The 13287-nt window shown below is 42.8% G+C and overlaps 2 non-coding genes across 2 annotated transcripts; both read left to right on the forward strand.

Annotated features, from left to right (window-relative positions):
• The first annotated feature begins 7919 nt into the window (after positions 1-7919).
• On the forward strand, positions 7920-7991 carry trnam-cau. The gene has a single exon. It is a non-coding gene; the product is annotated as a tRNA-Met (tRNA).
• Positions 7992-8127: 136 nt separating this feature from the next.
• On the forward strand, positions 8128-8199 carry trnam-cau. Its single transcript has one exon. It is a non-coding gene; the product is annotated as a tRNA-Met (tRNA).
• The last annotated feature ends 5088 nt before the right edge of the window (positions 8200-13287 follow it).

The raw sequence follows: 13287 nt of genomic DNA on the forward strand, positions 1-13287 counted from the left end.
GGAATAATTATGCCCAGGCCAGACAAAAGAGAGGGGAAATCAGTGCCAGTATCTACAGATGGTAATAAGAAGCTTTTTGTGAGTCACAGACGTTGATTTGGAGTCTGGTTAGTGCCATTTTCTGTGGCAGCCATGTTAGTGATGCTGCTGCGTTTGCTGATTGACTTGTGATTAAGTTCAAAATTGAATAAACCTTCTCTGTGAAAGGCCTTGGATCTGCAAAAGGCATATTGTGGAGGTGCTGTCAGGTATTGTAGCAGTTGGAGACACAGATTAGTGTCCACAGCTGATCATCAGTCAAAATTGATCTATTTAAGAATGCATAAGTCACCACAGAACAAACCTGCAAAGTTAATACAAAGTCAGTAAAGTCACGATTTGCCAAATAGGATACAGAAAATCAGTGATGAGGCAAGTGAGGCACATTAATTATAGTGTTTTTAAAATGAGAGCTCCTTGAATTAATGTTGATTTCCGTAAGGTGATAATGAGAAGAAAGCCTCCTCTTTTTCTTTTTTGTCAGGAGCAACAGATTTGCTATATTTTCAACAAAGGTGTTAACTCAGATGCCTTCTTCCTGGGTTTTTCCAGTCTTCCCAACACATTGTTATGATGAAAAGTTCACACCCTTAAAACGCTGAAGAAAATGAGAGTGGTGCAGCAGAAGCATGTTGGACCCATAACCCAAAGGTCAATGCATTGAAACCATCCTCTGCCACAGTTAGTTCTCCATAGATTCAGCCATACAAGAAACATTGTCTTGACTGTCTTAACTGGGACTGCTTTTCCCATTGTTTCTCTAGTCTCCACAATGTGTCTGTGAAGGTTCTCAGTCATCAAGGTCATAGTAATCGAAGAGACATTGAAAGAAGCCAAATGAACTTGTAGAATTTCTTGAAGACGTTTTCTACTCATCTGTAAAACCCATCAGAAACTTGTTAGACCAGAAACTGATGCAACTAAATTTTCATAACTGCTGGGTACTTACCTGTCGTTAAGGAAGGGGATTGTGTGCCTAAGATACTTATCCTATGAATGGTACTCTAAAAAAGCCATTGTCGGTGGGAGCCTCCAGTCTCAAGGTGTGAATGGTGTTAAGACTTCTTGGGGACAGAAGTCAAGACTGAATTGTAAATATACGGCAGATTAAATCTCAGTTCAACTCCTCTGTTTTAAGAAGGTTTTTCCACTTTGATTCCTTTACTCCTCTCTCAAATCATCTGTTGTCTCTGACTAGAACTTTGACATTGCTATCTTCAAAAGTGTCCTTTGTCCTTCAGATCGTGGTGGACCACTGAGTTGTTCCCTGATGAGCTGGCTTTCCTGTGTTAGGCCATGCATTTATGGATGGGTTGTTTTCTTTCCCCATTGTACAAGTCTGTACATTCATCACTGCACTGAATATCATCCATTACTCTGTTTTTGCCTGGGTATTTTATCTTTGGGTTGGACCATTCTGTCGAACTGTGTTGCCAGGTTTTGAAATAAACTGGAATGTGGTGTTTTCGGAAGATTCTTCTCAGTTTCTCCAATACACCAGCCACGTGGGGGATGATGATGTTCTTCCTCTTGCTGTAATCCCAAAGGCCCAGTTGAGATATCCACATGTCTAGAGGGTTTGTTTGATGTATTCCCCCTCCTTCTCTTTTCCATCCGATCTTCTTGGTACAGTCTGTGCTTGGTGCTTCAGGGTTCTCATGACTCTGACTCTGTGTTTCAGGGAGCGGTGGGAATCAAACAAGAAATGCAACATGCTGTCATGTTGGAAATTCCACATCCAAAAATCTTGGCCCATAACCCAGAGGGATGGATCGAAACTATCTTCTGCTATTGGTACTCCTATATAGTTTTAGCCACATGGGAATCTTTGCCTTGAGTGTCTTAGCTTAGATGGCCTCTTTCTCTGTTTCATTATTTTCCACAACATGCTGTCATGATGGAAATGCCTCATTCAAAAACCACCAGCCACCTTCTACTATCGGTATTTGTATATAGTTTTAGCTAAATGGGAAACTTTGCCTTGACTGTCTCTGATGGCCTCTTTCTTTGATTCTCTAGTTGCCACAACACGTTGTCTTGATGCAAATTTCACACCCTTAAACCAGCAAACAAGAGCAGAGTGGCGCAGCGGAAGCGTGCTGGGCCCATAACCCAGAGGTCGATGGATCGAAACCATCCTCTGCTATCGATGTTCCTGTTTAGTTTTAGCTAAATGGGAAACTTTGCCTCAACTGTCTTAACTTAATGTAGATGGCCTCTTTCTTTGTTTCTCGAGTCGCCACAACTTATTGTCTTGATTAAAATTTTACACCCTAAATTCAGCAAACAAGAGCAGAGTGCTGGGGGCATAACCCAGAGGTCGATGGATCGAAACCATCTTCTGCTATTGGTAGTTCTGGATAGTTTGAGCAACAGCCGCACCTTTAGCTTGGGTGGCTGCTTTTCTGTGTTTCTCTAGTCGCCACAACAAGCCGTCTTGATGGAAATTTCACACCCTAAAATCACCAAACAAGAGCAGAGTGGCGCAGCGGAAGCGTGCTGGGCCCATAACCCAGAGGTCGATGGATCGAAACCATCCTCTGTTATGGATGTTCCTGTTTAGTTTTAGCTAAATGGGAAACTTTGCCTCAACTGTCTTAACTTAATGTAGATGGCCTCTTTCTTTGTTTCGCGAGTAGCCACAACTTGTTGCCTTGATTAAAATTTTACACCCTAAAATCACCAAACAAGAGCAGAGTGGCGAAGCGGAAGCGTGCTGGGCCCATAACCCAGAGGTCGATGGATCGAAACCATCCTCTGCTATTGGTAGTTCTACATAGTTTGAGCGACAGGGGCACCTTTACCTGGGCCCATAACCAAGAGGTCGATGGATCGAAACCATCCTCTGCTATTGGTGTTCCTGTTTAGTTTTAGCTAAATGGGGAACTTTGTCTTAACTTACTGTAGATGGCTTCTTTCTTTGTTTCTCTAGTCGCCACAACTTGTTGCCTTGATTAAAATTTTACACCCTAAAACCACCAAACGAAAGCAGAGTGGCGCAGCGGAAGCGTGCTGGGCCCATAACCCAGAGGTCGATGGATCGAAACCATCCTCTGCTATCGGTGTTCCTGTTTAGTTTTAGCTAAATGGGGAACTTTGTCTTAACTTACTGTAGATGGCTTCTTTCATTGTTTCTCTAGTCGCCACAACTTGTTGCCTTGATTAAAATTTTACACCCTAAAACCACCAAACAAGAGCAGAGTGGCGCAGCGGAAGCGTGCTGGGCCCATAACCCAGAGGTCGATGGATCGAAACCATCCTCTGCTATCGGTGTTCCTGTTTAGTTTTAACTAGATGGGAAACTTTGTCTTAACTTACTGTAGATGGCTTCTTTCTTTGTTTCTCTAGTCGCCACAACTTGTTGCCTTGATTAAAATGTTACACCCTAAAACCACCAAACAAGAGCAGAGTGGCGCAGCGGAAGCGTGCTGGGCCCATAACCCAGAGGTCGATGGATCGAAACCATCCTCTGCTATTGGTAATTCTGTATAGTTTGAGTGACAGGGGCACCTTTAGCTTGGGTGGCCTCTTTCTTTGCTTCTCTAGTCGCCACAACTAGTTGTCTTGATGAAAATTTCACACCCTAAAATCACCAAACAAGAGCAGAGTGGCGCAGCGGAAGCGTGCTGGGCCCATAACCCAGAGGTCGATGGATCGAAACCATCCTCTGCTATCGGTGTTCCTGTTTAGTTTTAGCTAAATGGGGAACTTTGTCTTAACTTACTGTAGATGGCTTCTTTCTTTGTTTCTCTAATCGCCACAACTTGTTGCCTTGATTAAAATTTTACACCCTAAAAACACCACATACAAGCAGAGTGGCGCAGCGGAAGCGTGCTGGGCCCATAATCCAGAGGTCGATGGATCGAAACCATCCTCTGCTATTGGTAATTCTGTATAGTTTGAGTGACAGGGGCACCTTTGCCTTGACTGTCTCTGATGGCCTCTTTCTTTGTTTCTCTAGTCGCCACAACTAGTTGTCTTGATGAAAATTTCACACCCTAAAATCACCAAACAAGAGCAGAGTGGCGCAGCAGAGTGGCGCAGCGGAAGCGTGCTGGGCCCATAACCCAGAGGTCGATGGATTGAAACCATCCTCTGCTATTGGTAATTCTGTATAGTTTGAGTGACAGGGGCACCTTTAGCTTGGGTGGCCTCTTTCTTTGTTTCTCTAGTCGCCACAACTTGTTGCCTTGATTAAAATTTTACACCCTAAAATCACCAAACGAAAGCAGAGTGGCGCAGCGGAAGCGTGCTGGGCCCATAACCCAGAGGTCGATGGATCGAAACCATCCTCTGCTATCGGTGTTCCTGTTTAGTTTTAACTAGATGGGAAACTTTGTCTTAACTTACTGTAGATGGCTTCTTTCTTTGTTTCTCTAGTCGCCACAACTTGTTGCCTTGATTAAAATTTTACACCCTAAAACAACCAAATGAAAGCAGAGTGGCGCAGCGGAAGCGTGCTGGGCCCATAACCCAGAGGTCGATGGATTGAAACCATCCTCTGCTATTGGTAATTCTGTATAGTTTGAGTGACAGGGGCACCTTTAGCTTGGGTGGCCTCTTTCTTTGTTTCTCTAGTCACCACAACTAGTTGTCTTGATGAAAATTTCACACCCTAGAATCACCAAACAAGAGCAGAGTGGCGCAGCGGAAGCGTGCTGGGCCCATAACCCAGAGGTCGATGGATCGAAACCATCCTCTGCTATCGGTGTTCCTGTTTAGTTTTAGCTAAATGGGGAACTTTGTCTTAACTTACTGTAGATGGCTTCTTTCATTGTTTCTCTAGTCGCCACAACTTGTTGCCTTGATTAAAATTTTACACCCTAAAACCACCCAACAAGAGCAGAGTGGCGCAGCGGAAGCGTGCTGGGCCCATAACCCAGAGGTCGATGGATCGAAACCATCCTCTGCTATCGGTGTTCCTGTTTAGTTTTAACTAGATGGGAAACTTTGTCTTAACTTACTGTAGATGGCTTCTTTCTTTGTTTCTCTAGTCGCCACAACTTGTTGCCTTGATTAAAATTTTACACCCTAAAATCACCAAACGAAAGCAGAGTGGCGCAGCGGAAGCGTGCTGGGCCCATAACCCAGAGGTCGATGGATCGAAACCATCCTCTGCTATCGGTGTTCCTGTTTAGTTTTAACTAGATGGGAAACTTTGTCTTAACTTACTGTAGATGGCTTCTTTCTTTGTTTCTCTAGTCGCCACAACTTGTTGCCTTGATTAAAATTTTACACCCTAAAACAACCAAATGAAAGCAGAGTGGCGCAACGGAAGCGTGCTGGGCCCATAATCCAGAGGTCGATGGATTGAAACCATCCTCTGCTATTGGTAATTCTGTATAGTTTGAGCGACAGGGGCACCTTTAGCTTGGGTGGCCTGTTTCTCTAGTCGCCACAACTAGTTGTCTTGATGAAAATTTCACACCCTAAAATCACCAAACGAGCAGAGTGGCGCAGCGGAAGCGTGCTGGGCCCATAACCCAGAGGTCGATGGATCGAAACCATCCTCTGCTATCGGTGTTCCTGTTTAGTTTTAGCTAAATGGGGAACTTTGTCTTAACTTAGTGTAGATGGCTTCTTTCTTTGTTTCTCTAGTCGCCACAACTAGTTGCCTTGATTAAAATTTTACACCCTAAAATCACCACATACAAGCAGAGTGGCGCAGCGGAAGCGTGCTGAGCCCATAATCCAGAGGTCGATGGATTGAAACCATCCTCTGCTATTGGTAATTCTGTATAGTTTGAGTGACAGGGGCACCTTTAGCTTGGGTGGCCTCTTTCTTTGTTTCTCTAGTCGCCACAACTAGTTGTCTTGATGAAAATTTCACACCCTAGAATCACCAAACAAGAGCAGAGTGGCGCAGCGGAAGCGTGCTGGGCCCATAACCCAGAGGTCGATGGATCGAAACCATCCTCTGCTATCGGTGTTCCTGTTTAGTTTTAACTAGATGGGAAACTTTGTCTTAACTTACTGTAGATGGCTTCTTTCTTTGTTTCTCTAGTCGCCACAACTTGTTGCCTTGATTAAAATTTTACACCCTAAAATCACCAAACAAAAGCAGAGTGGCGCAGCGGAAGCGTGCTGGGCCCATAACCCAGAGGTCGATGGATCGAAACCATCCTCTGCTATCGGTGTTCCTGTTTAGTTTTAACTAGATGGGAAACTTTGTCTTAACTTACTGTAGATGGCTTCTTTCTTTGTTTCTCTAGTCGCCACAACTTGTTGCCTTGATTAAAATTTTACACCCTAAAACAACCAAATGAAAGCAGAGTGGCGCAACGGAAGCGTGCTGGGCCCATAACCCAGAGGTCGATGGATCGAAACCATCCTCTGCTATCGGTGTTCCTGTTTAGTTTTAACTAGATGGGAAACTTTGTCTTAACTTACTGTAGATGGCTTCTTTCTTTGTTTCTCTAGTCGCCACAACTTGTTGCCTTGATTAAAATTTTACACCCTAAAACAACCAAATGAAAGCAGAGTGGCGCAACGGAAGCGTGCTGGGCCCATAATCCAGAGGTCGATGGATTGAAACCATCCTCTGCTATTGGTAATTCTGTATAGTTTGAGCGACAGGGGCACCTTTAGCTTGGGTGGCCTGTTTCTCTAGTCGCCACAACTAGTTGTCTTGATGAAAATTTCACACCCTAAAATCACCAAACGAGCAGAGTGGCGCAGCGGAAGCGTGCTGGGCCCATAACCCAGAGGTCGATGGATCGAAACCATCCTCTGCTATCGGTGTTCCTGTTTAGTTTTAACTAGATGGGAAACTTTGTCTTAACTTACTGTAGATGGCTTCTTTCTTTGTTTCTCTAGTCGCCACAACTTGTTGCCTTGATTAAAATTTTACACCCTAAAATCACCAAACAAAAGCAGAGTGGCGCAGCGGAAGCGTGCTGGGCCCATAACCCAGAGGTCGATGGATCGAAACCATCCTCTGCTATCGGTGTTCCTGTTTAGTTTTAACTAGATGGGAAACTTTGTCTTAACTTACTGTAGATGGCTTCTTTCTTTGTTTCTCTAGTCGCCACAACTTGTTGCCTTGATTAAAATTTACACCCTAAAACAACCAAATGAAAGCAGAGTGGCGCAACGGAAGCGTGCTGGGCCCATAATCCAGAGGTCGATGGATTGAAACCATCCTCTGCTATTGGTAATTCTGTATAGTTTGAGCGACAGGGGCACCTTTAGCTTGGGTGGCCTGTTTCTCTAGTCGCCACAACTAGTTGTCTTGATGAAAATTTCACACCCTAAAATCACCAAACGAGCAGAGTGGCGCAGCGGAAGCGTGCTGGGCCCATAACCCAGAGGTCGATGGATCGAAACCATCCTCTGCTATCGGTGTTCCTGTTTAGTTTTAGCTAAATGGGGAACTTTGTCTTAACTTAGTGTAGATGGCTTCTTTCTTTGTTTCTCTAGTCGCCACAACTAGTTGCCTTGATTAAAATTTTACACCCTAAAATCACCACATACAAGCAGAGTGGCGCAGCGGAAGCGTGCTGAGCCCATAATCCAGAGGTCGATGGATTGAAACCATCCTCTGCTATTGGTAATTCTGTATAGTTTGAGTGACAGGGGCACCTTTAGCTTGGGTGGCCTTTTTCTTTGTTTCTCTAGTCGCCACAACTAGTTGTCTTGATGAAAATTTCACACCCTAGAATCACCAAACAAGAGCAGAGTGGCGCAGCGGAAGCGTGCTGGGCCCATAACCCAGAGGTCGATGGATCGAAACCATCCTCTGCTATCGGTGTTCCTGTTTAGTTTTAGCTAAATGGGGAACTTTGTCTTAACTTACTGTAGATGGCTTCTTTCATTGTTTCTCTAGTCGCCACAACTTGTTGCCTTGATTAAAATGTTACACCCTAAAACCACCAAACAAGAGCAGAGTGGCGCAGCGGAAGCGTGCTGGGCCCATAACCCAGAGGTCGATGGATCGAAACCATCCTCTGCTATCGGTGTTCCTGTTTAGTTTTAACTAGATGGGAAACTTTGTCTTAACTTACTGTAGATGGCTTCTTTCTTTGTTTCTCTAGTCGCCACAACTTGTTGCCTTGATTAAAATTTTACACCCTAAAATCACCAAACGAAAGCAGAGTGGCGCAGCGGAAGCGTGCTGGGCCCATAACCCAGAGGTCGATGGATCGAAACCATCCTCTGCTATCGGTGTTCCTGTTTAGTTTTAACTAGATGGGAAACTTTGTCTTAACTTACTGTAGATGGCTTCTTTCTTTGTTTATCTAGTCGCCACAACTTGTTGCCTTGATTAAAATTTTACACCCTAAAACAACCAAATGAAAGCAGAGTGGCGCAACGGAAGCGTGCTGGGCCCATAATCCAGAGGTCGATGGATTGAAACCATCCTCTGCTATTGGTAATTCTGTGTAGTTTGAGCGACAGGGGCACCTTTAGCTTGGGTGGCCTGTTTCTCTAGTCGCCACAACTAGTTGTCTTGATGAAAATTTCACACCCTAAAACCACCAAACGAGCAGAGTGGCGCAGCGAAAGCGTGCTGGGCCCATAACCCAGAGGTCGATGGATCGAAACCATCCTCTGTTATTGGTAGTTCTATATAGTTTCAGCCGTAGGGTAACCTTTACCTTGGGTGGCTGCTTTCTTTGATTCTCGAGTCTCCACAACACGCTGTCTTGATGAAACTTTCAGACCCGAAAATCACCAAACAAGAGCAGAGTGGCACAGCAAAAGCGTGCTGGGCCCATAACCCAAAGGTCGATGGATTGAAACAAACCTCTGCTATTGGTAGTTCCATATAGTTTTAGCCACAGGGGAACCTTTAGCTTGAATGGCCACTTTCTGTGTTTTGCTAGTCTCCACAACACGCATAATGGAAATTCCACATCCAAAAACCACCAAACAAGAACAGTATAGTTTTAGCTAAATGGGAAACTTTGCCTTGACTGTCTTGACTTAGAAGGCTTCTGTCTTTGTTTCTTTAGTCTCCACAACACGCCATCACGATGGAAATTCCACACCCTATACCAATTAAAGAAGAGCAGGGTGGCACAGTGGAAGCATGCTGGGCCCCTAACCCAGAGGTCAATGGATCGAAACCATCCCCTGCTATAGGTCGTTCTGTGGCAGTTGTATAAGTCCCTGACATATGACTTGGAGCCTCCTTGAAAAAATGTGAGGAACTTCCACATTGGCCAATAATAATAATGAAATTTCTTTCCTAGCATTCTGTGGGACAAGGGGGTAGGGAATATAGATGGTTTAGTAATTACTGATGCAAAAAAGTCCTTAGTTCGAGGCTTGGTAGCAACATCAACTGCTTTTCATCACATTTTACTGCTGCAATACCTTTACATTATGGACCTGTCAAATAAAACAATGAATGCACTTTTTCCATTGCTGTCAAAAGACTCACATTTCTGACTTGAGAGAGGGTTTGCTCCTCATTCATTCGAGTTGACTGGCTGTTTGTTCGCAGAAACAGTCAAGTCAGTAACATTGGAAATTCAAGATAAACGGCTATATAAAATATAGAGGCCTCTGATTAAACGCAGGCAATTTCCATTCAAAATAAAATATATATATATATATATATATATATATATATATTTCTTTCATTATTCATTGCTAATATAATTATACTATTGTCCCTTTGCAAATGTGACATACAATGTGCCATAAAATTCTACATCAGATAGTTTTAATAAAACCACTTATACTTTTAGTCTGCATTAATATGCTGCTGTGCTGCACTGCTTCACCCAGGCCCCATGAGTAGACCACTTGAAGCTCCCACTGCTTTCCAGTACAAACCCAAATTTTTGGCTCACAGAGAAAGCTGGACTCCTCTCCTAACCTTGCTTTTGGCAAAAAGCACAACAGACTGTCCAGGCCTTGTAAACACGAGTGCAAATTTCTGATGTTGTCTCATAGGATTTCTGAAAATTGCAGTTCAAAACTGTTATTCAACAGTTACCCACTACTACCATGTGGAGCTGCTAGTGTGCTTAACAGCCAAGTCTATAAATACAAATTCACAGGAAAATGTTCTCATCTCATATTGAGAAAAGTCTATATATCATCAACATGAATGTAGACTCTTCATTATCTGTTTTTTTTTTTCTTTCCTCTGAAGGTCGTTTGAGTAGGAGTTTGTGTATGTGTCTGCCTGCATGTGCCTGAGGCCTCCACAATTGGCATTCCAGCCCACATGTAGTCATTCTGTCTTGCTGATTGAGCCTGTTGTCTAAATGAGGCGCAGTTAATTACCTCTTCACAGCGGCTCTGTTCACCATGCAGCCTACCCACCAAGACCACAGAACACAACACAACACGACACCTCTGGTTAACAAATTAGAAAGGGACTCAAAGAGACGCAGGAAGACCGAGCCGATGGAATGACAGGACAGTGTTAGGAAGCAAATGAGAAAAAGGGGAAAGAAAGGAAAAGGAGAGATTAAATAATTGGATTTTGCTAGATAGAGACGGGAAAGGGGAAAAGAAGAATGAGAAAGAAGTAATGCGAAGTAATGTAAAGAAAGAAGAGGGACAACCACAGAAAGAAGTTAAAAGAGATGACAAAGAGAGGTTAAATCAAATGAGTGGGAAGGGCTCACGCAAATGGGAAATGGTGAGGGAAATAGAAAAGAGAGACGTGGACAGGAAACTAAACTGACACCAACACCACAGGAAGCTGCTTTAACAAATGGGCCTGTGCCGCGGCCTACCAGCACTGTGCTGTGATATGGCCCATTTTTCATTAACACCGTGATTTATCAACACAGCGCTGAGAGGATCGTAGCAGGGGCTTTTGATTAAGCCCATTAGATATTAGACATTAGCTGTGAGATTACTCACACTGCTGGGGTGCGTTAGATTTTCATTCTTTTTTTGGGGGGGTTCCAGGACTTGCCCAGGGGCTCTGTCTGTGCCCTGCTGACTGCTCTTTTTGAGGCTGCCCTTGGAGACAATGGTGGGGTCTCCCCAGTGACTCACTTGTGAAGGAGTGCACCATAGGTTAAGCGCACTTCACTGGGTTTGGCCTTTTTTTTTCTTTTCTTTTTTTTTTAACCACATTCTTCTTTCTGCTTTTGATATGTTTAACGTTTCCAGGGATCAATTTTACATCATGCTTTAAATGTATGAATACTCATACCTAAATGCATTACGTCAATTAGAAAGTATATGTCAAGTTAAAAAGTTGCTATAATTAGTATTTAATAGCCAATGATTAAATGGCTATATACAGTATAAAAGAGGGAAATTAATGAACGATATCGTCACCTGATTATGCAACTGTCAGTAGTTCTAAGGAGCATTTTACTGTCCTGACAGCTGGGATAGGCTCAAGCACCCACCTAAGTCTCCAGAGGACAAGCATTTACAGAAAATTAACAAATGAATTTCACTTTCCTTCACTTCATTGTTTTGTTTTGACAGCCTTTTATCATCCTTTTGTCCTGGCATAAGTAGCAGTTGATCCTTTTCCACAAAAGAACAGCCGGGTAAAACCACTGTATGTTACTTGATCAGAACTAAACCAACAAATAAGCAAACTAAATGGCAGAGAGAGCGTTAACAACCAGTCTGTCATCTTAATGGAGGACTATGCTAGCCAAGAGTTTGTCCGGAACCATTACGCTGAGAGTTGATTAAGTTCCTCTAAAGACCTGTAGGACCAATCGAGGTGGGTGGGGTTTGTTTGATAATGGACAGAAGTGTAACAGCCGTGTAATCATACACATTACAATGTGTTGAATATGTTTAAAAACAAAATGACTGTGGTTGAAGTTGGTTGGAGTCGTTCGTAGTCTGCTATTGCATCTTCAGTAAAAAGGTATTGACAGAGAAATAAACATAACTGAATGTGTCCCACAAATGGAATTGCTCTTGACTGTATTGTACTGTTTTAACAGTAGTTGGCGCTAGCATTCTGAATGCTTCTTCACGAACAAGATTAATCAAAGAAGGCTTTTGCCATGGGTGACCAAAAATAGCCGAACCAGACAAACGTTTTTACTAAGCAATTGGTTAAAAATCCATTCTGCAGTATTCACGTAGTAATAAGTCCAATTACTTCTATGCATAACAAGCTTTAATTATACATTTTTTCCCATTACCCCTCCCCCATAGTCGCCACCCCATCCATCATTTTCACCAAGAAACAATCTGTTGCTGTTTGTGAATTAGCTGCCAACTCTTTTTCTAATAATATACAAAGAAATCGCTTTAAAGGGAACACTGCTTTTTCTTGAAGCATATCATTTAATAAGCACATTGATTTGCTGATATCCATCACCTGAGAGGCTGTTTCCATGAGGAGTAGACGGAAAAAAAACGCTAAAGAGAAAGTGCTTTCACATCCAAGGGACGGAGCCACCAACTCCATTCAGGGAGGAGGTTGGGGTGGACGGGCGGGTCAACAGAACATTGGGCTTCATCACAAGGGACAGTTGTTTGTTTCCTTTGTTAGTTTTTTACAATTACTTTTGAATGGATTAAACACTGAAGAACACATTATTTAGTGATCTTTAGACAGGATTTTAGGCCGATGTTGTTAACTTTGGGCAAAACCAAGCTAGCTATTTCCCCTTTATCACCAGTCTTTATACTAACTTTAACTAACCATGACAGTAATGAAAGTGGTATTGATCTTTTAATTTACCTCTTGGAGAGATCTGGAAAGAAAGCACATTGTTGGTCAACGTAAAAGAAAGGATTAAAAGACAAGGTGTTGCCGGTAAAGCAAGCAATTTATCTTAGATCAGAAATCTGTTCAACTAAACTTTTGCCATACCCTTAAATAAGATGATTTATTTTGTCTTTACATGAATTAAGATGGAAATTATTTTTTTCCCTCTCACATAATTCTCTAATTATATTATTAAATATAAAAGCAGACAGGCATCAGTTTCTAGGTTTGTTAACATAACTTCATATGATGAACGAATGGGTTTAAGACCTGGTTTTATTTGGTCTTACAAGCTGCACTCTGTTAAAATGACTGCACGATCAGACATAATTTAATTGCGTTACTGATGCAAAAGTGAAGACTGATGTCCCAGAGAAGATAACTTGAGCTGAGTACAGGACCAAAACTTCACAGGAAAAGACAAGGATGTAGGACAGGCATGTCAAACTCAGTTTGGCTCTGGGGCCGGATCCAGACTTTCTGTTCTCAGGTGGGCCGGATCAGTAAAAGAATGTCAACTCCAAATATTTAGCTTTGTTTTTCAGTACTATGCTTTATCATTCAGCCTACATTTGTAGCCTACCCTA

This window comes from Mugil cephalus, chromosome 5 (assembly GCF_022458985.1).
Source record: "Mugil cephalus isolate CIBA_MC_2020 chromosome 5, CIBA_Mcephalus_1.1, whole genome shotgun sequence".
NCBI classification, from domain to species: Eukaryota; Metazoa; Chordata; class Actinopteri; order Mugiliformes; family Mugilidae; genus Mugil; species Mugil cephalus.